The following is a 25,561-nucleotide window of genomic DNA, read 5'->3' on the forward strand; positions in this document are numbered from 1 at the left end:
GAAATTATCACTTTCTTTCAGTATTCACCAGAGATCATTCCATTTTCATGTAAACAATATTTCTGCCCTGCTTAGCAACAGACTGTTTGTACAATAGCATTGCACTAACCAGAACTACTCATGTAGTCTTCTGGCATCAATGCTTTGGGGTCTTAGGAGTCTTCCTTTGAATGGAACAGAAAGAGACATTAACTATTTCTTGGCACTTTATCTTGCTCATTAAATGTCCATCCATTTGCTAGACATTTTCTTCTTGCTTTCATAAGGTAATTTTGGATTTTCCCCTCCCGAGCCATTATAAGTCACCCGAACAAAGGCTACGTACGGTTGCTGAAGGGGAAGTCAACTCCATTGTGTTCTGAATTGATGTGAGATTTCACAGGATAGCAGATTGGTTTTCTCATTTCTAGAGGCAAAAGAGGCCTTTATAAGAGATTTTATAATGTCTTACAGGAGAATAACAGTCTGGTTTTTTTGGCATATATTATAGCTCAGGTTATTAGGTTCAAGATGGTTCCTAGAGTATATTACTATTTTAATGGATGAAGATTGACAATACATTATTGTTTTAAAAACTTACATAAAATTGAATTTTCTGTCTCACCTAAAGGTTGATGTATTTCTTTATATTACCTGTGTGATAGTTTAGCACAGTGGAGAAAGCCCTGGACTTTGAGTAAAAAGCATTGGCGGGTTTCGTATCTGTCTGTTATTTGCTGTAAGACCTCATCTGGATATTTATAAAATTGAATTTATAGCACGTATCCAATAATGTATCTTGCACTACTTGTTTAAAGGCTATTTTTATCTTCTTTCATCTAATACTCCTAACTAATATACTTTCTTATGTAAAATGTCTGCTTTGGCCAACTGACCTACTGGTACCTCTTTGAACCCACCTTAGAGTCAAAGGTATTAACAGCCAAGTAGACCATTGTCTTTTGAATTTGTTTAAATTTGTATATGTGACAGCATAAATTTCCAGATTTCTTACTACCATATATCATCTTCTACCCCCTTTATGTAGTTTTAGTTATTCTTTCAATAAGTTTTCTAAAATCAGAGACTCGAAGTGGGAAAATGTAACATTACATTATAGATATTATGGACTCCCCCAAAAAGTACTTAATAAAGAGAAGTGGAAGAAAGGAATGATAGTCAGGATTTATACAGGCGGAGTCAGCAGGATTGGGAAGGGAAAGACATTCTAGATGAAGGAAATGGCATGAGAATGTGGAGTCAGTAAAGTACTGAAGTGTTAAGAGTAGCCAGAGCACCAATTGAGTGAAGGTGGAGAGTTCGTGCTGAGGAATATATCAGTTTGGACCATTTTGGGTCCAATGAAGGCTTGCTAAGTGAGCTTAATCCTTGCCAAGTGAGCTTAATCAAAGGGGGGATGTATTACTGCATTATAAAGATGTCCTACAGAATTAAAGAAGAGCGATGCAGTTGCACTTTAGGGACTCATGAAAGCAAAGACTAAAATGTGACAGGGAACCCTGACCCAGCTTTTATTCTCCATCTCTTATCTTCTTTTTTTTTTCCCCTCACTTCTGCTTTTGTTGTCTCTCTTACTGTAAAGCAGCTTTTTCAGCATCCCAGTTCACATGGAAGGAAATGACAATAGTTAACCCCTCAGAGGGAGACCACTCTCCAGCTGTCAGGCAGGCCTAATTCCAGATTCCTGGGGAGGGAACTGAAGGGACTGGATTGTCCTGTGCTTATTTGTGAACTGACAGGGTGAGGCAGTCCCAAAGAAAAGAGGGGAGAGGCTGGACCTCAAAAGCCAAATTAAGGGGCCAACCCGGTGGCCCAGTGGTTAAGTTTGGCATGTTCCACTTCAGCAGTTTGGGTTTGGTTTCCAGGTGTGGACCTACACCACTCATCAGCGGCCATGCTGTGGTGGTGACCCACGTACAAAATAGAGGAAGATTGGCACAGATGTTAGCTCAGGGTGAATCTTCCTCAGAAAAAAAAAAAAACAAAAGCCAAATCATAATAGATGTGTAACACAAGGAGGAGTCAAAAATGAGCCCAGAAAGTGGATCTCCTAACTCCTTTTCTCTCTCCCCCAACACTGAGCCAGGCAGCCAGGCCTACTGATTTATCTTTTGTTCTGTCTCTTCTGGCCCAATCCTTCCTTCTGTTTCTCTGCCACCAATCTAGTCCTGACTCTCCTCTATACTGTTGTAAAATAATCTCCTATGGAGCCTTCTGCCTCCAGACGTCCCTTTGCCCCATACACCCTACGCAGCTCACCCTTGTAACCTTTCAATCTGAAATGCTGTGTTGTACATGTCACTTTTCAGCCAAAAATATTGTCAGTGACTCCTCATTGCCCAAGAATAAAGTCCACACTCCAGGCACGCTCCCTCAGTGCCCTCCATGGTCTGGCCGTCACTGTGTTTTCTCTCGTGTCTCCTATGCTCTAGCCCTGCCCCAGACCAGAGGGCTTGTTGCTTGGCCCTTGACCACAGCATGCTTATTCCAGGTTGTCTGTGAGCCTCTTTTTCCTCCCAAGATGTGTCTCTCTCCTGCTCTCCTCATCTAGATTCTGCCATTGAGGACCATTCAATGCCCCCCCCCCCATTAAAACTACATGATTACTTCCTCCTTGGAACTCCTGCACCACTTTTTATCTGAACTGCAAATCAGCATTTCACTTTTTCGTGCTCTATAGAGCAGGAACCATAGCTTATAGCTATATCTCCCCAGAGCTTCCCTAATACAAAGCCCTACGTGGGCAGCAGTAGGCCCAGAGTAATAACTACTTGATGAGGATAAAGAAGTGGGCTTTCAGCACTGAGTCTCATGCAAACTCTGTCTCCCTTTGGGAGCATCATATTGACATTCCGGGAACTAGTGCGTGTGGTACGAGAGTGAATTTAAGGAAACAGAGCCCCAGAAGGCATATATATTCAAGACATTTAAAAATATATAATACAAGTATCCTAACAAGTCCATTAGCAACTAAACTATGATCTAATTCATTTCATAGTCACATATTTCAGACAAAAGAAAAATAGAAAAGTAGCAAAATTAGTGGAAATGGAGGGAGTAGTTTCACTAAAAGATTTGCCCTCATTAGAATTATTTAAGTGATTTAAAGGCAATTGACCCTAGGCTTTTCTAATGGCTGGAAAATTCAGCTTACACTATCAAAAGAAATTTAAAGCTTGGTAAAAAAAAGATAAGAAATCATTGCAATATGGTGCTACAGCTGTTTTATTCTAACAAAATTAGTAGGTCAGTATTGAATACTTTTGGGGAAAGAATAATTATTTATTTTATGAATATTCACTAAATAGGATTTTTCTACATTTATTGTGAAAACTGTTTGCTGTATCACATTTTTCTGTAGCTAGCAAAGTCACTAGAACTAAGGCATAAACAGATGCCAATAAAATGTAACATGACTCATATAAATCACCCGTTACTACAGAACATGAGAAGTAAATTGTAAAGAACACTTCCCTCTGAGGAAATGTTATCTTGAATTCTGTTTAGTATTTATAATTATGTCAGTTGATTTTTATATACCCCTACAATTCATTGCGTAAGTATTTAATTTACAGTCATGTCCTACCCATTCATCTCCTCTGCTTATGAGATAAAAATATGATGTGTTTTAGAGTAAGCAAAGAAAAACAAAAAAGAATCTTAGGAGTTCACCAAAAGAAAAAAAAAAAGAGAGAGGAAGATCAGTGTAGACAAAATAGTAGGATAAAGCTTCAAAGAAGAGATGAGAGCAGAAGAGCAGGGAGCTAGAATTGGAAAAGGCAGAACAATGGAGAAGAAAATTTTTTCCAGCTAGGAGTAGTATCATAATCATCAAGGTAAGAACTCAGTTTTGTCCCATTAATTTCTGAAAGCAGTTACAAATTAATTCCTAATATGATCCCATCAGGTGTTGGAGACAGAGGACAGGGGAGGGGAGATCAAAGATCAATGACACAGTCCACAGGAGTTTTTGGTTGTGTAGAGGAATTTATAATTTAATAGAATAAATATGAGTAGAAAAGTGGAAACACTTTAGGAAGACTGTCTTTATTTAGAAGAATTATTCAGGTAGAAAGTAAACATTCCCACCATTGCCACTTTTTAAATGCATCTCCTCCACCCACCCAGGATCCAGTTGCTCATATGAAGGTTTTCAAAGCGAAGTTTCTCTTCATAGGATAAAGAATGTTCTGTGCTTTTTACTAGCAGGAAGAGAGAGAATGAAAGAGGGAAGGGAAAGGAAGGGGATGAAATGGAGGAGCAGGGAGGAGTCAGAAAGGCGGATATAGCTGGGGATGAGATGAGGAGCCACTGAAATTCTCCAGAGTGTGTTGATGGGCGGAGGTGGGCGGGATTAGGCAGTGGTAATGACCGAGAGGGCTGATGGTTATATCTGTTGTTAGGTTTCCATCTATTCTTCATCTCTCACAAATCCTTTACATAACTGAACTCTAGGGATTCATGCAGGGAAGATTAAAGAACTGTTGAGTTTCACAACTGGATCAATATAGTGTAGCATCAAGATAGCATCTGCTGAGCAAAGTGCCCAGGAAGCAGAGGAAGCCATGAGAAGGCAAGTTGCTGGGAATTTATAGGTAAGTATAGAAAGATTCCCTTCAATCTTTCTTCTCTTTAGTGGCCTTTCCTCTAGAAGGCTTCTCTCATCACCGTGTGTGTGTGTGTGTGTGTGTGTGCATCTTAGAGTTATGTATATAACTAGGTATATAACGTAGATAAAATGTACATTATATATGTAATATCTTTATGTGCTCAAAATGATGAGCAGTCTTCTAGAGGAGAGACTTTTACAGGGAAGAAGATTCAAGGATCATGTTTTGGTGAATCCTCACGCGTTAGATAACATCTTTTCAACACTTCTCCTTCTTGTAATTTATCTAAGTACCTGCCTAGGACCTTGGTGCCTTCGTATCTGCGTATCTCTTGTAACGTGTGAACTCTTTGAGGAGAGGAAGTATGTTTTTTCAATTTTTCATTCCCGTAGCTAGCTCTTGTTCAGTGCATCGCAGTTTTAACCATAAATATTTTGCTGAATGAAATAAAGGAATGAACGTAACATTATTTCAGAAAAGCCAAAGAACATGAGATTTTTCAAGAAGTAAAATGTTTACCAACAGCAGGAGAATGAACCATCAATAATATTAGATTAGGTCATTTCCACCAAAGTGTGGTCTTACTGTAATTAAATATCCACATAAAAACCTGAAAATTGCTCAGTTAAGTGTTAAAAAGGACTCTTTGGCCTGGTTGAAAAGCACTTAGAGAAAAGTGATATTTCCTGAAAAGCAATTCTTAATGCACAGAAGAAATAATTATGAAAATTGCATTCTACAGACATTTCACTGTGTAACATCTAAAATGTGTTTTCTGTTTCATGCGTGGTTCTTAGAAGTAGATTGACTGATGTAAAAAACAGATGTTATGACTTGGTAGAGTTTATTTTAAAACTGCATTGACCTGACTTTAGCAGGGCACTTCTTTTGAGGTCAGAGCTGTTGAAAGTAGAATCAATCGCTTTAGAACATAGGGCAGAGCAACAAGCATGAACCTATTTTAATTAAATAGCTGGGGTGTTTTGACAAGTTGGCATATATTTTCAGCATAAATTGTTCCAAATGATTTTGTTTACAGGCTACTTAGAAAGAAAAGGTTGTTTGAATGTCTGTACACCAGTTTTAACATGTTCTTTAGCTTTGGGACTAGTTTATATAACTTTCTTCAAAGTATTTGAAACTGCTCTTCACACTAGTTTTACATCATTTTTCTTACTCAAGGGTTATGCTCCTATTTGAAAACACTGTAATGGTAATTTCTGTTATAGGTCCCAAGTGATGACATAGAATAAGGGCTTATAATTTGAGGAGTACCTGGATTAACCATAAATGCCTACTCTCTTCATGATTCGTGCCTAAGAGGTTGAATCATAACTTTATTTACTGTTATGATTTTGTGCTTCTGATGTCACTGCTTGTCCAGTGGAGAGAGAGATGGTTCCAGGAGAATCATGGAGGGGAATCTCAATGTCTTTATTAGTAGTCCCAGCAACTGGCCTCCAAATAGTAGACAGACTTACTGTGGTTAAGTCATGTCCATGCAGCATGAAGGAGTCCAGCCAAGTGGGCAGTGTGTAGGAGTTGCCAGAGAACATGCGTGGCAGGTGACCCATGATGTCAGGAAAATTTCAGAAGGTATTAGGTGAACTGGAAGCACTGGGGTTATCAGACCAAAAAGATAGGATTCAATCATGGGTACCGGAGTAATACACACACTCACTCGAAAATGAAACAAATAGTCTGGTTAGCATATGATGTAGATCACAGTTTCAAAACAAGCAATAAGTCCTATGAGGGATTATTGTGAGCGGGAAAGCTCACTGGAGTTTTGATGGATAATGTGGGAAGACTGTAGCTTGAAGGAATTATAAGATTTGATTGAACAAGTGGAAAATGGAGACATTCAAGTTTTATCCCAATTTAAATTCTTCGGTCCCTGAGGTGTTCTTTAAGAAGAGAGCTAGAACATGGTTAAGAAACTGGGAAGCTATAAGACGTACACTATTGTACACGAGCAGTAATTTTTTCAAAGCCACACTGAGGCAACAAGATATAACTCCTTCAAATTTGTATTTTTCCAGTGGATACATTGTTGTTTCCAGGTGCTGTGATCATCACCCTAAAAGAATATTCCAGCCATATCCGTCGCCCCCATCTTGGGGTGTGTGTATCATGCTTGGCCCTCGAGTCATGTGTACTAGTTGCCACTTGTCATTGCACCACTTGTACATGATAAAAAAGTGCAATGTCGAAGACTGACACATTCAGTCATTTCATCAGGCCCCCAGCTCCTCTGGGACAGGCTTCAAACTCAGAATATGGCGGTACTTCAGGTCAGAATTTTATTGAAGATGCTAAATATAAGCCCTACAATCAGACATTCATCTCAAATATCCTCTCGCCAGGTCAGTGGGTCAATACTTTGTAACTACTCTTAATGGAGTATCAGGGATATAGGGTGTTTCTATGGGGTAGTTCTATTCCTCTACTAACTTTTAAGATACAATGATAAAGCTAAGAAACAAGTTAAAAAAGAAATGTTGTAGGCAATGAGAAAGCATGGAAGCCAGTGCAACAATCCCCAGTAATTCTGAACATTCATTTTATTTAAACTCATGACCAAAAAAAGAAATGAAGTGGGACCAGCCCAGTGGCATAATAGTTAAATTTGCATGCTCTGCTTCAGTGGCCTGGGGTTCACCAATCTGGATCCCAGGCATGGGCTTGTCAAGCCATGCTGTGGCAGCAACCCACATACAAAATAGAGGAAGATTGCTGCAGATGTTAGCTCAGTGACAATCTTCCTCAAGCAAAAAGAGGAAGATTGGCAACAGATGTTAGCTCAGGGCCAATCTTCCTCACAAAATAAAATAAAATAAAATAAGAAATTAAGAACAACCATTTTAGAGAAACAAGTTTAATAATATCTTAGAATCATAGGATCTTAGAGGAGGAAGAACTTTTAGGATCATATTATCACATCCTGACTTTTATAACTGAAGCCCAGGAAGGTTTTGTAACTTGCCTAAGGTCATAAAGTTAGTCAGTGGCTGGGCCCAGTCTAGAACCTGGGTCTTCCAAATCCCAACCCACTACCCTGACAGCTAGTTATTAAGCCAAAGGTCCGTTAACTCTGGAGTTGGACATGCACGAGGAGCCTTGGGTGTGCAACAAGTGGCTCAAAGTCTAGCCTAGTCTAGTCAATTAGAGATGGGGCCCAATACCAGGAGACCATAGTGAGAACCTTTATGGTGTAAATGAGGAACAAGCTACTAAGAAGGGGAGAAGGTTGCAGTGAAAACACAACTGGACTAAAAAGAAGACATGAATGGAGAGACAGAAGGAGACAGGGAGGCAGAAAGAAAAATAAAAGGCTAGCATTCACTGATTGCTTACTACATGCAGGCACTGTCCCAGATGCTTAGACACACTTTATTTAATATTCTCAAACTCCCCTACAAGATTGATATTATTATTGTCTATAATTTTACAAATGAGGAAAATGAGAAGTGTACATGGCACACAGATAGAATTTGGATTCAGCAGAATAAGGATTAAAAAATCAGATCTGTCTGACTCCAAAGCCCATACTTTTTTCATACCTTGTAGTGTAGTTTGCATCTCAAATTAAATAATATACATAATGTCCACAGCAAAGCACTTGACAGGTGGCAGGAAGCTTAGTAAATGATGGGAACACTCCTGCAATAGACCAGACCAGGACTCTATTTCTTAGTGGCAGTGTAGCCATGAGTAAGTCACTTCATTTCTAGGAATCTGTTTTCTTATCTATAGCATGACAATTTTTATTGACCCATGTTACAGGATTTTTATGATAATCAAATAAAAAAGGTACTTTTGTATGTCAAATTACATAGTCTGGTTAGAAGAAAATAATTCATATGGAAAGAAGTTTGGGTTATGCTTTGAATTATAATTAATCCTTGAGGCTTATTTTGATTTTAACTAAGGAACACTAGAATAATGTGATAATATATAAAGAGTCTGAGTAACAGTCCATTGTAGCCATGATCTGCTAATAGAAATGTACACTAAGGGGAGGATTTTCACCTTTATCTGATCATAATAATCACCAAAACTCTTTAAAAAATGTGAATTCTCGAGCTATGGGAATATCACCAGAAGTTTCTGGTTTACCAAGTGTGTAGTGGTGCCTGGGATTTACTAAGTGTTACAGATGATTTTTGTGACCACGGTCACCTGCCTTAGAGTCAATTGGATGCTGCTTAGAAATGCAGATTCTCAGGTCTTCCTCTTATATCTCATGGTATCAAAATCTCTAGAGGATTTGGTCTGTGAACATGAGTTTTTGTCTACTAAATGTGATTTCTCTGAAACTCGCTGCTCTAAGGTAATACATTGGTAATAAGTGAATGTTTATTGTTGCTTCGATTCAGATGGCCATACATAAAAGAACCCCAAGAAAATTTCAAACTGCCAGATGGCACTCTGAATTTATTGCATTTGATAGAGTTTGGAGAATTTTTCAGAATTTTGTGTTTCTCATATAGAACCACATCATTACAGTGGTACATATTATGAAAAGCTGAACAATTAAAACCAAATATGTACCTGGTGTATTTTTCTCTAGTTTTTGATGAAAGTGTATTTTATAAATATCCCTTTGCTGAAAAATTTATCTAGGATTTTTCGTCTATGTCTAAGACATCTATATCTATGCCTAAGATGCCTACCATTTATTTACTCTGTTTAATTTCAATAGCTCAGTAAATTTATTTGGCAAGTTGAATAAGATCTGAAGTACAGGGTTGGCATGGAACCAAACAGGTATATATTTCTCAGTTTTTTTATGACACAATAACTTTATACACAAAAGTATGTGTCTGGAAAAAATGAAATTAGTTGTTTATAATCCTCTTCATCCTTTCCTGGGCCTTCTAAAGAGGGTGGGTGCCAAAGACTATCCTTTGTTTTAATGAATAGGGGGATAGGTATGGATGCAAAATGAAGGAACTCAGGGACCTAGAGGGTATTCCCGCCCGTGCAGTAGGAGGGTAGGAGCCAGAAGGTTGGAAGGAGTTATTATGGGGAAAAAAGGAGAGAAGACATATTGGTGACAGCTGCCACAGCTAGTAGAACTTGGGAGTGGGAGAGGATTTTCTGAGAAGTTTTGCTGTATCATATGCAATGTTATATCCTACACCCAGACTTCCAAGAAAATTTTAGTTAATATATATATTCTCCAGTCCTTTTGGCATTATTTTCCCCCAACCCCATCCTCTTCTTTTGATTCATGATGGGCTTCTGGGCAAGAGTCAGGGGAAGGACAAGGTCAGGGAGGCCAAGTTACATTCTGGTTTGGGGAATATGCAGATCAGTGGGTCCTTACATGTAATGAGTGTAGAAGTCAGGTCTGGTAGGTGCATTCACTTTACCTTATGACTGTCTCATAATTCAACATTTGAAATTCTTTTCTCTTTTGATTTCCCTGGAACTACCTCTTTACTGGGTCAAAGCCAAACTATATATCTCTTCTTTTCAATCCAGTTTGTCAAACCCCCTTCCTCTAACTACTGCTTATGCTTTGGTATCCTCTGAGGTTCTGCCCTAGCCTCTGTTATATTTTTATCCCAGCTTTCTTTCCAAGGCAGTTTCATCTACTGCCATGGTTTTCAGTCTTCCTTGTAGACTAGTCTTTCTCCAATCTTTCTCAAGTCCAAATGCCTCTGCTGAATTTCACACCTGGATATCTAACTTCCAACTGGCTCTGTCCACCTAGATGTTCCGTGGGCTTCTCTGGTTCATCATGTCCAAGACCAACCTATCAAGAATCCTCAGACTATTATCCACTCAGTCACCCAAACCAAAAAACCTGGAGAATATCCAAGATTTGTCTGTCTCACTTGTCTTCCAGTCAATCATCAAGCTTATATGTTCTTCTAAATATCTCTTGAATCTGTTGCTCCTTTAGACCCTTCTTTAGTTCAGTTTACCATCAACTTTCACTGATATCAGTACAATACTCTTTGTCTTCTTTTAGTCTCACCCGTTTCTGCAAAGTAATCTTTTTAACATAAAAATCTTCAGATAAAAATTCTTTTATAACCTCAAAATTCTTGAAATAGAAATTCGTTTGCATTGCCATACTAGGCCTTTTATCATATAGCCCATGCCTAGCCACTGGCCAATTCCTGGCCATTGCCCTCCCTTCTTTTTCCCACCCCAACCTTTACGTTTTATACTCCATTAATTCTGAAATACCTATTGGTTACCCAAGTCATAATGCCTTTTTTAAGGTGCAGGCCTTTGCATATGCAATAAAAGGGCCTCTCCTCAATGTGCTTGCTTGGCTGTTCTCAACCATCTTTCAACCTCAGCTGAAATGCTACCCTATCTGTGAAGCCTTATCCACCACATATAAACTTAATTGCTTCTTTTCTTACACATCCGTGGCAATTTTTACAAATCTCAATTAAGTTATTCCCGTGTCACATTGCATTTATTTGTTTGCAGGTGTATAAGTATCTCACTGAAAAGTTGTGAGAATTGCATGCAGTAGTTCATGTCAAATACAGAAAATAGTCAACAGATCTTGGTTAAACTTAAATCAGCGCCTAGACCAGTACCTCACAGGTCATCGGGACTTAGTAAATGGAAGATTTTATAATATTCCCAAATGGGAGCAATTTTATTATTTTTCTAGGGATATAGGATCAGTGTACTTATGTGAACTACTTATAAATTTTGTATGTGAGAATCATATTTGTATTGATCAGAAATTGAAAAGTTTGTTTTTACAGAACTTCTTTAAGGTCCTATTGACTTTAGACAATTTATGCACTAAATTTGGTGGAGACCCTAGAAATGTTTATCATCTAATTCAATTTTCTTCATATTTTGCAAAGCACACCCCTAATAGTCACAGAGCAGAGTCTTCGTTCTGACTCTACCATGTATTTCCCTGGGCCCAGTTTTTGCTCAGGTAAACTCTTCTCGTTGAAACTGGTGTCCTCCGCGACTGGCAGTAGCATACCTCTTACAGACAGCTGCAAAAGAGGCTAAAAATGTGGTACAATTTGGGACTATTATTGCTCATCCCTGTGTTATGAAACAGGCTAGGAAAATTCTGATTGCAAAGTCATCAGGAAGAGGTTCTGAGCATGGCAACCATGTTGTATGTCTCCTTATCCCTGGAAGAAGGAAGAGAGGTAAGAATATCACAACTGAGCCTTGACTTACCCTGTCACTGCCTACTAGGAGAGAGATGATGACTCCCCAAGATGCGCTTCCTAGCAGAAGGAGTGAAGGAGGACCGCAGTCACTGAGTTTCACATTAGGAGTAAAAACTTTTTATTTATTATCTGTGAAAAATCTACCAAATGAATTAAAACTTGACAAGCTAATAATCTGAAATTCAGTTATAGAGAATCTGTGATACTTTATTAATGTATAAAAATAACAACCAACTATTTTCAACTGCAAACTGTTTAATAATAACACTAATTTGTGTTATGTGTCTTGATATAGAATCACTCAAGAGTTCTGAGTTACTGGCAAATGTACTTTTAAATATTTATTTACTATATTTTTTTAGTAAAATCATAAGAAGTTATGGTTTATTTTGGTGAAGAGAGGAAGAAAATTTGTAGATTTTATCAATATAAATGGGAGAACTCGAAACAAGGATTCTCATAAAGTGAGATTTTTTTTAACTGGAAGAATCTCTAGTCAGATGACCTGGGAAGACCATGAACTATAACAAAGGCATACTTTGATTAGAAGAGATGAGTCGATGATTTATATCACACAAGCCTTGTCATGGAGAAGACACTGAAGTTATTGCTCTTCAGCATGGTCCAGGTGTTAGTTCTGTCTGCATTTGCATGGTTAGTAGCTCTGAAACATTTTCTGTTTGACCTCTAGGGTTATCTAGGTAATACAATGTGTATTTTCTGAAATTAACCCCATGAGACAAATATCTAAATAAATGATGGAACACCTTTTAAAAATTATCGATTCCCAGAGATCTACAGTGTTTACAGACCCTCACTATTTCTGTTCAAATTCATGGGATGCTTCATCTCACTGACAAAGTGGTTTTCTGATTCCCTCATCTCTCAGTAAGAATAAGTCCTGCTTGTTTTTGAATGTTTTAGAAAATTATTTCCGTCTCTGAATAGACAGTAATTTGCTTATGAGGGCAGAAAGAGGAGGTCATCACCACTGAACTTGAGGGAGGGGGACTGGTGTAAACATTTTCAACACTTCTTTTGAGATATGTTTAAAGCTGTGCTGTTAAAAAGGAACTTACAAATCTAATTAATATACAACTACAGCCCCATGATGTACAGCAACCTACAGGAACATTTTCATGCCAATCTACCAGAAAGGTTGTAACAATGTCTACACCACCAACAGTGATGTGGTGGGCAGAATAATGCCCACCCTCCAAAAATATCCACATCTTACTCCCTGGGACCTGCAAATGTGATAAATTACATGGCAAAAGGAAATTAAGGTTACAGTGGAATTAAGGTTGCTAATCAGCTGACCTTAAATTAGAGAGATTATCCTGGATTATCCAGAAGGCCCCAAAGTAATTACAAAGGTCTTTAAAAGAGGGAAAAGGAGGCATAAGAGAACCAGAAAGATGGCAGCATGAGAAGGACATGGCCCAATACTGCTGGCTTTGAAGACAGAGGAAGAGGGCCATAGCCAAGGAATGCAGGTGGCATCTAGAATCAGAAAAGGGCAAGGAAACAAGATTCTTTCCTAGAGCCTCCAGAAGGAACACAGCCTTGCCGACACCCTGATTTTAGCCCAGTGAGACTCATTTTGCACTTTTTTTTTTTGTTTGAGGAAGATTAGCTCTGAGCTAACATCTGCCTCCAATCCTCCTCTTTTTGCTGAGGAATACTGGCCCTGAGCTAACATCCGTGCCCATCTTCCTCTATGTTTTATATGTGGGATGCCTGCCACAGTGTGGCTTGCCAAGCGATGCATAGGTCCGCACCCGGGATCTGAACTGGTGAACCCCAGGCCCCCCAAGTGGAACGTGTGAACTTAACCAGTGTGCCACCGGGCAGCCCCTCATTTTGCACTTTTGACATCCAGAACTGTAAGATAATAAATTGGTGTTGTTTTAAGGTGCTAAATTCGTGGTAATCTGTTACAGCAGTGATAGGAAACTAATGCATTTGCGTGTCTCCACATCTTTGCTGATTATTGACCTTTTAAATCTTTTGCTAGTACAAAGGTCAAAAACATCTGATTGCTCTTTAATTGTTTTATTATTAGCTAGATTGAGTTTATTTCTTTCTGCTAGATACTTGACGGATATTAAAGTTGCTTTATGAACTTCCACCTCATGGATTGATCTTATTTCATTATTGAAATTTTAGCGTTTTTTCTTACCCATTTTTTTTTGACAACTAAGTATCATTTTTGCTCTTGGTGTCTAACACATTAAGAAAAGTGCTTACTAAGTTTTATCGGGAATTTATGGTGAATTTTTATAAAACAAGGCAGCTTTTCAACATTGCTAGAGATGATCACACGTTTTCTTTTACTATGGTTTCTACTTGAAACTATTCATGTAATAAACTGTGAGAATCAATTTCTTACCTTGACCCATCCTTACATCACTAGAGTGTGTCCCTCTTTGTGCTACTGCATTATTATTTAATATATTGCTGAATTCAGTTTTGTGTGTATATTTATAAGTGAGATGTGCGTATCCTTTTTTGCCTGCTAATTTTTGTCGTGGTCATGTTAGTCCTATAAGTGAATTGAAAGCCTCTGTCTTTCCTGTACTCTGGAATCATTTAAATATATGAGAGCTATTTGTGGTACACTCTGTAGTGTTCCATGCCTTGTTATACATCTTTTTTCCCTACCTCATTTTTATAATGTGTCAATAATTTCAATGGTATTTAAAGAGAAAAGGAAAATAAATGTATTATCTCAAAATGCTATTTTGAGGTTGAAAACCCCTCCCCCATCTTTTAAAATCAGAGGGCTTTTGCATCCTTAAGCCATTCCTGTAATTATGGAATAAAAAGGAGATGAGACAAAAGAAAAGATCTCCTTGGACAGTTGTTGGCAGCATAGCTTCTGGTTGCCTGTAATTTCATTAGATTTCTTTTCCTGCGATGTTTTATTGTTATTACTATTACCATCATTATCATTGCCATGATTATGCCTTATATGAGAGCCCGTTTACACTATACCAAATTATAAATATATTAATTCATCTTTTATAATCTTAACTTGGACTGTATTCATAGAAGTGTCCAGGAAAAAAGAATAGCCCCGTGTTACTTCGTTATGGTTGCAACATTGAAGCAGAATTGTGTTGAGTTTGGGGTATTACATTAAAAATGTATTGACTTTAAATTACGAAAGCCTTATAAGTTCTTGGGAAAAATCTGGAAAGCACAGAAGAGAATAAACAAGAAATAATATTATTTATCATACAGTCTTCCAGATAAATTCATCATTACTGGTAGAGTTTAATTTATGCACATAATTACATATATATTTTTCCAAAAACAGAATCATCCTCTACATTATTATTATTTTGTAACTCGCTTTTTCACTTCATAATATGCTATTAAAATTTTCCACATCATGAAATATTCATTCACAAGATCATTTTAATGAATGTACTATAATTTCATCTATGATAGTATTGTTACCAATTTTGCATCCCTCTGGTGGGCCTTGAACCCACAATCAGCCCTTTCTTCCTCAGAGGGTCCTTTTCTGTTTGGAGCTAAGGATCTGAAATGAAACCAAAGCTCAGTGTTCAATAACTCAAAAAAAGCACCAGCTTTTTATTGAATGGCCAAAGAATGGAGAAGTGGGAATTATGTTCACAAATCAACTTCTTAGCTCTTGGGGGGAACCAGCAGCTACTATAAGGGGTCAAGGTGATGAAGGGGAGGAATATTCATAATTATTCAGGGAACTGGGCAGGCTTTTCAGGGGAACAAGGGTGCCACCTCTTTTCTTTCCTTATTTAGTTATATGCTGCTGTTGCCATGGCAGTTGTAAGCTGTCATGGCGCCGGTGGGTGTGTCATGTAGCAAGGTAATGTGCAGGGCTGCGCTTAATGTCTGATAGGGTCAGCATGCCAGCTAACAGGATTAACAGATTCTCTCTTGCTAAACATTTGTTTCCATTTTATTACTACTTCTGGTGCTGCAGGGAACGTGATACAATAATTTTTTTTGAGATAAATTCCAAGAAGTTGAATTGTTAAAGTTAAAAGGGTTGCACGTTATAATGACTTCTAATATATTTAGCCAAATTTCCCTCTAGAGGTTGTTTTATTTATCATTCCACAATAAGTATAGGAAGGTGCCATTCCCCTTACCAACAAAGAATGTTGGATTTATATTCATGGTTTCCAATTTGATTGGCAAAAGAAAGTATTTCCTTTTGAAATACATTTCTTTAGTTACACATGTCCATGATCACTAGTTCAAAAACTCTCAAAATTTGGATTTCTTTTTGACTTTTAGCAAGATAATACAGAAGAGTAAATTATACAGTTGTCTCAGGAGGCTTGTGGTAGCATAGCAAACTGTAAAGAGACAAACCCCTCATCCTTCTGCTGTGACACCTGTGAATATCCACAGTGAGTGGGACATGCAGAGCCCATCAGTAGCCTCACCTTATGTCGGGTTTTGCCACCAAATGAGCCTAGGGCAAGTTAGGTTTTGCTGCTGTATGAATGCTAGAAAATCTTTATTTTCAGCATCTTTTGACTTCAAAATTGAGGACAAAGGATGGTGGACATCTAGTGAAGATGATCATTTTTTTTCTTTTTTTTTAAATTGAGTTAATGATAGGTTATGATCTTGTGAAATTTCAGTTGTACATTAATGTTTGTCAGTCGTGTTGTAGGTACACCACTTCAGCCTTTGTGCCCACCCCCCACCCCACCTTTCCCCTGGTATCCACTAAACTGTTCTCTTAGTCCACATTTTTAAATTCCTCATATGAGTGGAGTCATACACAGATTATCCTTCTCTAACTGGCTTATTTCACTTAACATAATTCCCTCAAGGTCCATCCATGTTATTGCAAATGGAATGATTTTGTTCTCTTTTGCAGCCGAGTAGTACTCCATTGTATGTATGTACCACATCTTTATCCATTCATCTGTTGCTGGACACTTAGGTTGCTTCCATGTCTTGGCTGTTGTAAATAATACTGCAATGAACATTGGGGTACATAGGACTTTTGGGATTGCTGACTTCAAGCTCTTTGGATAGATACCCAGTAGTGGGATGGCTGGATCGTATGGTAGTTTCATTTTTAATTTTTTGAGGAATCTCCATACTGTTTTCCATAGTGGCTGCACCAGTTTGCATTCCCACCAGCAGTGTATGAGGGTTCCTTTTTCTCCGCAACCTCTCCAACATTTGTTGCTATTAGTTTTAGATATTTTTGTCATTCTAATAGGTGTAAGGTGATATCTTAGTGTAGTTTTGATTTGCATTTCCCTGATGATCAGCGATGATGAACATCTTTTCATGTGCCTGTTGGCCATCTGTATATCTTCTTTGGAGAAATGTCTGTTCATGTCTCCAGCCCATTTTTTCATCGGGTTGTTTGATTTTTTGTTGTTGATCATTTTTTTTTCCTTAAGTCTGTTGGCTATTTATATTTATCCTTTTTCTGAATTGGTTGTTCATATCCTTTGCTCAGTTTTTTATTAGGATGCTTAATATTTTCCTCAATGCCTTGTAATAGCTATTTGCACATTGAAGATAATATCTCTTTTCCTGTTACATATGTTATAAATATTTATTCTGAGTTTTCTTTGTTATTAAGATTGTTTATAACAGCTGTTGTCAAGCTTGAACCTGTCCAAGAATCACCTGGTGTGTATTTGTGTGTGGTGGGGTGGGTGTGTATGCATATGTATAACCGTGAGTGTGTGCGTATGTGTGTACATGCATGTTTACTGCAAATTCCTGAACACTACCCATAGAAAATTTGATATAAAAGCTCAAGTTAGAATTCTGGAATCTGAATCTTGAAAGTCCAAATGTGATTCTGACGCAGGTAATCGGAGATTCACATTGTGGTTATAGTACTGTTTGTTCAACATGTAGTTGTTTTCAGTTTAGATCTAGAGAAATCTATAAATCTTTTCCTTCGTGATTTCTGCCTTTTATGTCAAGCTGTGGACACTGTGTTTCAAAAGAGACGTTGACAAACTAGAGAGGATGTCCAAAGACTGCCAAACAGGATGTTGAGAGACCCAGAAAAAAAGACAAAGGAAGGGTGGAAGAAATGGGGATGTTTAGCTTGAAGCATGGACTTTGGGGAGGAAATGCTAGCTGTCTTCCACTGTGAAGTGGAAAAGAGAATGTGGCTATTCTGTGTTGCCCCAGAAGGCTGTTGTGTGTTGAAATTCAGGACATCAAATCCATCTTCCACTGAGAATGTTTCTTTATAAAACACCTCTGATCGTGTCACTTCCCTGTTTGGAATCGTTTGTGGCTGTTTTTGTCTTTAGGAGAAAACTCAGTGTCCTTTGCAACCCCTCACAGTCCAAGCCTCATGGGGCAGCCTCACCTCTGTCCACATTACTCACCCGTTGTGCCGCCCAAATGAATGGCTTGATATTTCTCAAAAACCCAGCAGGTTCAGGTGTCTTTCCTCCTTCTCAAATCTGAGTTTCACAAGCTCTTTGCTCCATTAAAGGATTCTTCCCTCTAGCCTGAGCCAGATGTTGAGGTGAAGTCAGGGGAGAGTCCTTGGGAGTGAGTTTCTTTCATAATCCTCTCTCTAGAACGTCACCAACGTGACCTTATGCAGAAAATAAGTCTTTGAAAAGCCCAATGATGTATTTATATGTATTTACATATATTAATATTTAGTTAATATTTATTAGCTGTGGGCTAGGTATTAGGGCTACAAAGAAGGATAAAAGATTAGAAAAGATGGATCTCTTTTCTAAGATCCTCAACATCTCAGAAAACAAGAATTAATGAAATTTAAATGGGAAAGTTTAATGAATATTTAAAAATTGGAGAGGGGATTGCAACTATATAATTCACATTTCAGCAGTTATCAAAATCCGACTGAGTTTAGAATGCATTCAGACGTAAAACTATTTTTAAGAGGATAAAGAAAAGGAAAAGAATTAAACTTGCTCGCGTTGTGTAGAGGAGTAGCAGCATTGTGCTCCGAAGCAAACGCGGAATTTTTGCCAAGATGATTCAGTGGAAGATGTTTATGCTTCCGTTGAAAATTTGATTGGTGTTATACAGCATGTTAACCGAAAGACATGCTCATTTTTACTTGCTTAGGAATCCTTATAATGTTCAATAAAGCGGCTGCATGTTTTTGCATAACAAAAGGGAATGTGCCTAGTTAATCACCGAATGTCTTGGGATAATGAGCCTGTAACGTATTTTGGCATCTGTTATATTTATATTTCATTGTAGCCATTAATGGATAATTTTCCCTTCCACTGTATAGAAGATAATTTTTTTTTCTTATTGTTACACAGCAATTTGAAATAGGAGTTGTAGTTTTTCTAGCAGCCAATTACTCAATTGTATTGCATTTGGAGTCAGTTCTTTTAGATACCACTGTGCTGTGCAGTCGAAGTTTGCAGTCAGTAAGAACCCCACAATTGCCAAGGTCACAAGCCCCCAGTATTTTAACCCCGTATCTCCACACTTCCAGAGCTGGCTAGTGGGCTGTCACGGAATGCCCATTAAGGAAAATGCATTCCTCCACATTACACACAGCGAGTTAAACGGCCAGACCCAGGCCTGAACTTCTGTGACAGACTACAAATGTGTGTTTCTTTGTGGAGCAGTGAGCCAGTTAAGTGATTTCTAAATAGTAGACTTGTCATCCAAATGCAGTTTGACATTATCTCTAGCTGATCAAAAGCCTGAGCTTTTTCTCGAGGTGATTAAGAACCCTTTATTCTTTCAGTATGGAACATTGTGTGAGAGTTGATACTAATTGTATTAGCTAAGGCTGATTTCCTTTGCAAGTTTCAAAACAGTGCGGAGCCCACTAGACTGTGATGCTCCTTGAAGGCATGAGCCATCATCTTTATTTTAGTATCACCACCATTCCGCCAGTGTGTTGCAGCAAGGATTCCCATAAATGTGCACTGAGTTGAATTAACCCCATTTGCTATGGATGATGATAACTACCAAGAATTTTGGCACTATTAACACTCTCAGTTCTATTTAGTGTTTGAAGCTTTAAGAATCAGTACCATTTATTCGGCCATTAAGTAAACAACTCCACGAGAGAAATATTAGTTCTTATAGTTCATTCATTCAGCTACTTTTGGAAAACTATTGTCACAGACCAGACACGGGGAGCAAATTATGGCCAGGTAAAAGCAAATGTTATAATTTATAGCTAAAAGATGTCTTTTGTTGGAATTTGGACCAATTTTTCCCCAATGTTTACCTTAAATTTTAGCTACCATTTCAAGTCATTTCTTTCTAGAGAATTCTAGAATCTTCGTATAACAGAAAGATTTTCTCATTTCCAGGGAGGTCAGAGACCATTAAAAAGTCCAGTGTAATGAGGTAAAGGAAAAATCAAATTAGTTGTTAAAAATTAGAGTATATAAATTAAAAAGTCTCCTGTTGCATCAATGAAATCTTGGCTCAATGACTCTTGAAATCAGGGTGAGTGGCTTAAGGAATTTAGGGAACTGATATGATGTCAGAAATAGGAAAACATACCTTGATATCTTCAGAAACAATTGTCTTTCCAGAACCCCAGCTTCCACAGATATGCCACAAGGGCCGCTGGAGCAGGAGGCAGAGGTCATAAAAGGGATAGTGGATGGAAGAGGGACTATCCACTTCCATCAGAACACCTTAAATTTTATTGCAAATTCTTATAAAATCTTCTGAGAGAACTCAGTGTTCCACTATTGAAAATATTTTCAACACTACACGTCTGGAACAGTGGCACAAATACAATATTACATTTCCTAGGAAGAAGTATAAAAGTTCTGAAAAATCAAAGTACAAAAATACAGAATAGAAGCTTAGTAGCAATAGGCATGAAAACATCTTATTGCCTAGTATCGACCAATACTATGCTATGGCTGCCAAAGAAAAAAGAAAGAAACCTAATGAAAACTTGGGTTGTATTAAAAGAAATATAGAATTTAAAACACTGGAGGTGATAATTCAGCTCTGGTCCGAACTGATCAACCCTACTTATCCAGAACAGTGTTCATAAAGATGCACATAAAACTGGAACATTTTCAGGAGAAACTGTCCAGGATAGTGAGGAGTGATGTGAAATTTGGAAAAGAAAGTTCTCAAGGGAAATAAGGTAATTTTCTTAAAATACTCAAGTGTTGGTATAAGACAGAGACTTTGTCTTAAGGACAAGGTCCTTAAACTTGTTAGGAGATGGAAATGAAGTTTTCAGAGTTTAGATCATGAGAAAAAGAGGAGAGAAACTCATGATAGGTATGCACCATAACTTGTTTTTTTGTAATTGTTTTTTATTGTGGTAAAACATAGATAACATAAAATTGTCGCTTTTAACCATTTTTTAGTATACATTTCTGTGGCGTTAAGTACATTCAGGTTATTCCGCAACTGACAAAGACTCTCTCCTGACCATACTTTAGTCAGGCTCCTCTCAGTGCTCTTCTCCACTGGGCCTCCTCCTTGGGCCTTATCCTCAAGTCTGCCGAGCCCAGTTGTAGCAAAAATCCTGCTTGGATTGGAGAGACTGCCTTACCTTAATCTCTGATCACCCCAGCCCACCTGCAGCAAGAATCCTGGTCAGCTGGGTTAGTAAGAGTCCTCCAGTCTTTGATACGTCCTCTTGGTAATTTTCCATCCATAGACTCTCCCTCCACCCCCGCCTCTCTCCTCCTTGGCTGTAAATCCCCAGCTGTCTTTACTGTACTCGGAGTTGAGGCCAATCTCTCCCATCTATTGCAGTGGTCTCAACACCTATTGCACTAGTGCTAAATCCTCCTTACCATTTTAACAAGTGTCAGAATAATTTTTTCTTTAACACAACCATCACCACCGTCCATCTCCAGAACTTTGTCATCTTGCAAAACTGAAACTCTGTACCCATTGAACAATAACTCCTCACCCCCTCCTCCTCCCAACCCCAGGCAACCACCATTGTGTGTTCTGTCTGTATGAATTGGACGATTCTATGTAACTCATATAAGTGAAATCGTATGGTATTTGACCTCTTGTGACTGGCTTATTTCACTTAGCATGTCTTCAAGATTCATCCGTGTTGTAGATATGTCAGAATTTCCTTCCTTTGTAAGACTAAATAATATTCCACCATATTCCGCTATATGTATATACCACATTTTGTTCCTCTGCTCATCCATTGATGGACACCTGGGGTTGCTTCCACCTTTTGGCTACTCTGAATAATGCTGCTATGAACCTGGGTGTACACACATCTCTTTGAGACTCTGCTTTCTGTTCTTTTGGGTATATACTTACAAGTGGAATTGGTGGATTAGATGGTAGTTCTGTTTTTGAATTTTTGAGGAACTACCATACCATTTTCCATAGTGGCTGCACCATTTTACATTGCCACCAACAGTGCACAAGGGTTCCAATTTCCCACATCCTAACACTTGTTATTTTCTGTTTTTGTTTTTCTTTTATATAATAGCCATCATAATGTGTGAGAAGTGGTATCTCATTGTGGTTTTGAATTGCGTTCCCTAATGATGGGCCATAATTGTTTTACTTTAAAATTATGATTTTTTTATATCCACTAAAATAAAACCTTTCTTCCTAAGCTATTTGGAGCTCTGCCTCTTACTAACCCGAGGACCCTGTAACCTCCTAAACCCCTGTGCTGCACAGTAGCTTTGTCCAATGGAAGTACAATGTGAACCACATATGTAATTTTAAGTTTTCTAGTAGCCACATAAAAAAAGAAACATGTAAAATTAATTTTAATAATGTGCTTTAATACAGTTTATCCAAAATACTACCCTTTAAACATGTAATAAATATAAAAATTATTGATGAAATATTTTACATGCTTTTGTTGTACGAAGTCGTTAGTGGGCATTTTCTGCTTATAGCACGTCGCGATTCCGACCATACACATTTCGAGTACTCAGTAGCCACGTGGGCTAGTGACTACCATGTTGTCCAATAAGATCTAAGATCTTGATCTAATTAAATACTCATGAATGCAATGAGAAATTCTAAGGTGAAAACAACCCATTATCAATACATGGTTTGCAGAAATCCTGTGTACGTAGTCAGCTTGTGCATAGACGACGGGATTTTGCTGCCTTACCACCATCCACACAGTGACCACACATGGAAGGGAACCTTCTGGAAAGTAGCAGCCCAGAGGCTCTCACTATTTTGTTACATTCCTGTGAGGTGACAGTATTATTTTATACTACTTAACATTTTCTTTGAAACTCACAGTTTTTCATCTAAACTATAGATCATAAAACATTGCTCAGCTAGTCTGGAAAACTAACCACAAATGCTTTGATTTCCCAGTAACCAATAGATAAAGTTTGAAATCATGACATGTATTAATTGATCAGTTTTGATACAGAGGTGACCGCTTGAATATTTGATTTGGGGACCAAATACAAGCCTTTAAATCAGCTCTAATATTTCTCCTATTGGGACGCTTAACCAAAAAAATTGCTTTTCTTTTTCTTTTTTTCCAGCAGCTAGTGAGTCACATAAGTGGTACCATTCAAACTCTTTGATCATCTAAGTGTCTTTTTAATCTCTGCAGAAGCTAAGGCACTATAATGTAAATAAAGCACCGTGGGTGCCAAATCAGAAATTGTCACATGAGTTATTAGATCCTCTGAAATCCTTGTCAGCTTTAATAACAGTGATGTTTCGTAAGCCCAGAGTCGTCTTTGAGCCAGCCCATCACTAAGAACCGTTAAGTTCAAGCCCATTTCGGTGTTCCTCAGGCTTTCACATTTGTTTCATCTATGTACAGCCTGCAAACCGAAGAGTTAAAGAGCTTTTAAACAATTAAGAAGGAACTTCTTGTCAGGTTAAGCTTAAATGTTGATGGTTTGGATCACAGAATAGTTGTTCATAAATTAATGATGCAGTGAGGTTCATTGAAATTTAATGGGCAATATTGACTACCTTTCTAAGCTTCCTGGAGAATTTAACAGTTTTTTACTGCTGGAAGTGTCGGATACCCTTTCTTGTACACTGGATTTTCTCTCCCATCCAGGGAGTAGCTACCTAGGGACAGAATCTGTGCCTGCTGCCACTCGTCAGTCCCCCAGGGCACTCAGCTCCCCCACAGTGCTCCGTGACACTTGCTAACCCATGGACTGATGAGGAAAAGTTTTATTCTTAGCACCTTGGGAATGTGAGTTTTACCTATGCTGCCAAAGATAAATTTAGCTAATTAAAATAATATTTCCTCAACAATTATGTGAGTGCCTACCAAGTACTAACTCTGTGCTCGAGGCCTCACACTTATCAGTCAGTTTATTTCATAAATCAGGCACCTTTAGATGGAGCAGCCGCTTTTCTGTTACATGTGTGTAAACTGAGGACCAGAGAAGGCACATCCCGGTTGGATCACTCACCAGCTCTGGCACACTGCATACATGATGTCACCTCCCTGAGCTTCGGTTTCCCTTATTTATAAGATGGGAGCAATAATACTGCTGATAAGTGTTGCTCTAGGAAATAAATTATATAATGTTTTATTTTAATCCCCTTTCTTCCTTTCTTCATGTTGCAGAAATGGAATAAGTTTGTACAGAGCATTTCACTTCTTATTAGAAGGTGAAAAACTATCTCCTCATTTAGATTAATGAAGCCAGTCTTTCACTGAGTTATACCAATTGCTCTGTATCAAACAAAGAACTGGGCCAAATGAAAATCAAACGGGTTTATTTAAGGCTCCCTGTGAACATTTGATATAATATGATCACTCATAAAATTGTTCTATGGATGCTTGTTGCAATCTAAGTTAAAAGTTTAAAAGTTATGACCACAGCATAACTAGTGGATAAGTTCTCAAGCACTAACATAATCCTATGAAATTTTTTAGGAAGAGTCAGTTTACAGCTAGAAGCTTATAGAAGCAAAATTAAACAAACACTACACACACACGCACAGATATAGAATTGCATCACTATGGAAATACTGATAATCGATTTAGGACATTTTATTTCTAGTCAGGCATTTGTGTGTGTGTGTTTGCATGCACAGTTTTAACTAATAGCAGAGGATTTAAAATATCTGTAACTTTAAAATATCTTTAACTTTAAAATAATTTTATATAAAAGCTATACGTATTCAGTTGCAACTAATACTAAGAGCTTTAAAATGTCTTTCCACATTGAAAGTTTCTTATCCCATCACATATTTTTATTACAATTGCTAAGAGTGACAGATTTTAGAGAGTGTTTCTTAATATTTCAAAACTGATAAACAACAATTGTGTCGTCAAAACCCCGAGACAATGGGCACATCCCTCACCTCTCTGAGACTGTGTATTCTTACTGGAAGTGTGTTTGATCAACCATTCCCAGGTTTCTTGCTTCAGACTGCGTGGTATAAATGTCATTTATTTGATAAGCTCTTATTAAGTGCCAAAAATATGTCAGGCCTGGGCATAAAATATGGTGGATAAAAATAGCATTGACCTTTTGGAGCCTGGAATCTAGTGGCAGAAGCAGATATTAATCAATGAATCACAGAAATAAATACTAAGTACAAGCTGTAGTGATTGCTTTTGTGGAAAAGTACAGGAAGATATGAGCTCGTTGAGAAGGGGGGAACCTGGCATGGTCTGGAGAGCTTGGTTAGAGGTCACCTCTGTGACCAGTCAACTAGGGGAAGAAGGTAATGGAAGAACATGGACTTTGCGTGGATATAAGCTTGAGTTCCAACTCTGTCTTCTGTGTCCTGAGGTAAGTTGCTTAAACTCTCTGAAATCTAAGTTTTCTCATTTATAAAAGGACTTTATTGTATTTACCT

The 25,561-nt window shown here is 38.0% G+C and overlaps 1 protein-coding gene across 8 annotated transcripts in view; it reads left to right on the top strand.

The window, feature by feature from the left end:
- The window catches only part of TMEM117 (transmembrane protein 117), a 423,429-nt gene that overhangs the window by 351,686 nt on the left and 46,182 nt on the right, over positions 1–25,561 (top strand). Inside the window, exon 7 of one of the 8 annotated variants that reach the window (XR_011496811.1) lies at positions 4,456–4,595. The exons of the other annotated variants lie outside the window; for them this stretch is intronic. The gene's annotated coding sequence lies outside the window, so the exon portion shown is untranslated. The remainder of the gene's footprint in view (positions 1–4,455; positions 4,596–25,561) is intronic. 8 annotated transcript variants of the gene reach the window in all.

This window comes from Equus asinus, chromosome 22 (genome assembly GCF_041296235.1).
Source record: "Equus asinus isolate D_3611 breed Donkey chromosome 22, EquAss-T2T_v2, whole genome shotgun sequence".
In the NCBI taxonomy this organism is placed as follows: domain Eukaryota; kingdom Metazoa; phylum Chordata; class Mammalia; order Perissodactyla; family Equidae; genus Equus; species Equus asinus.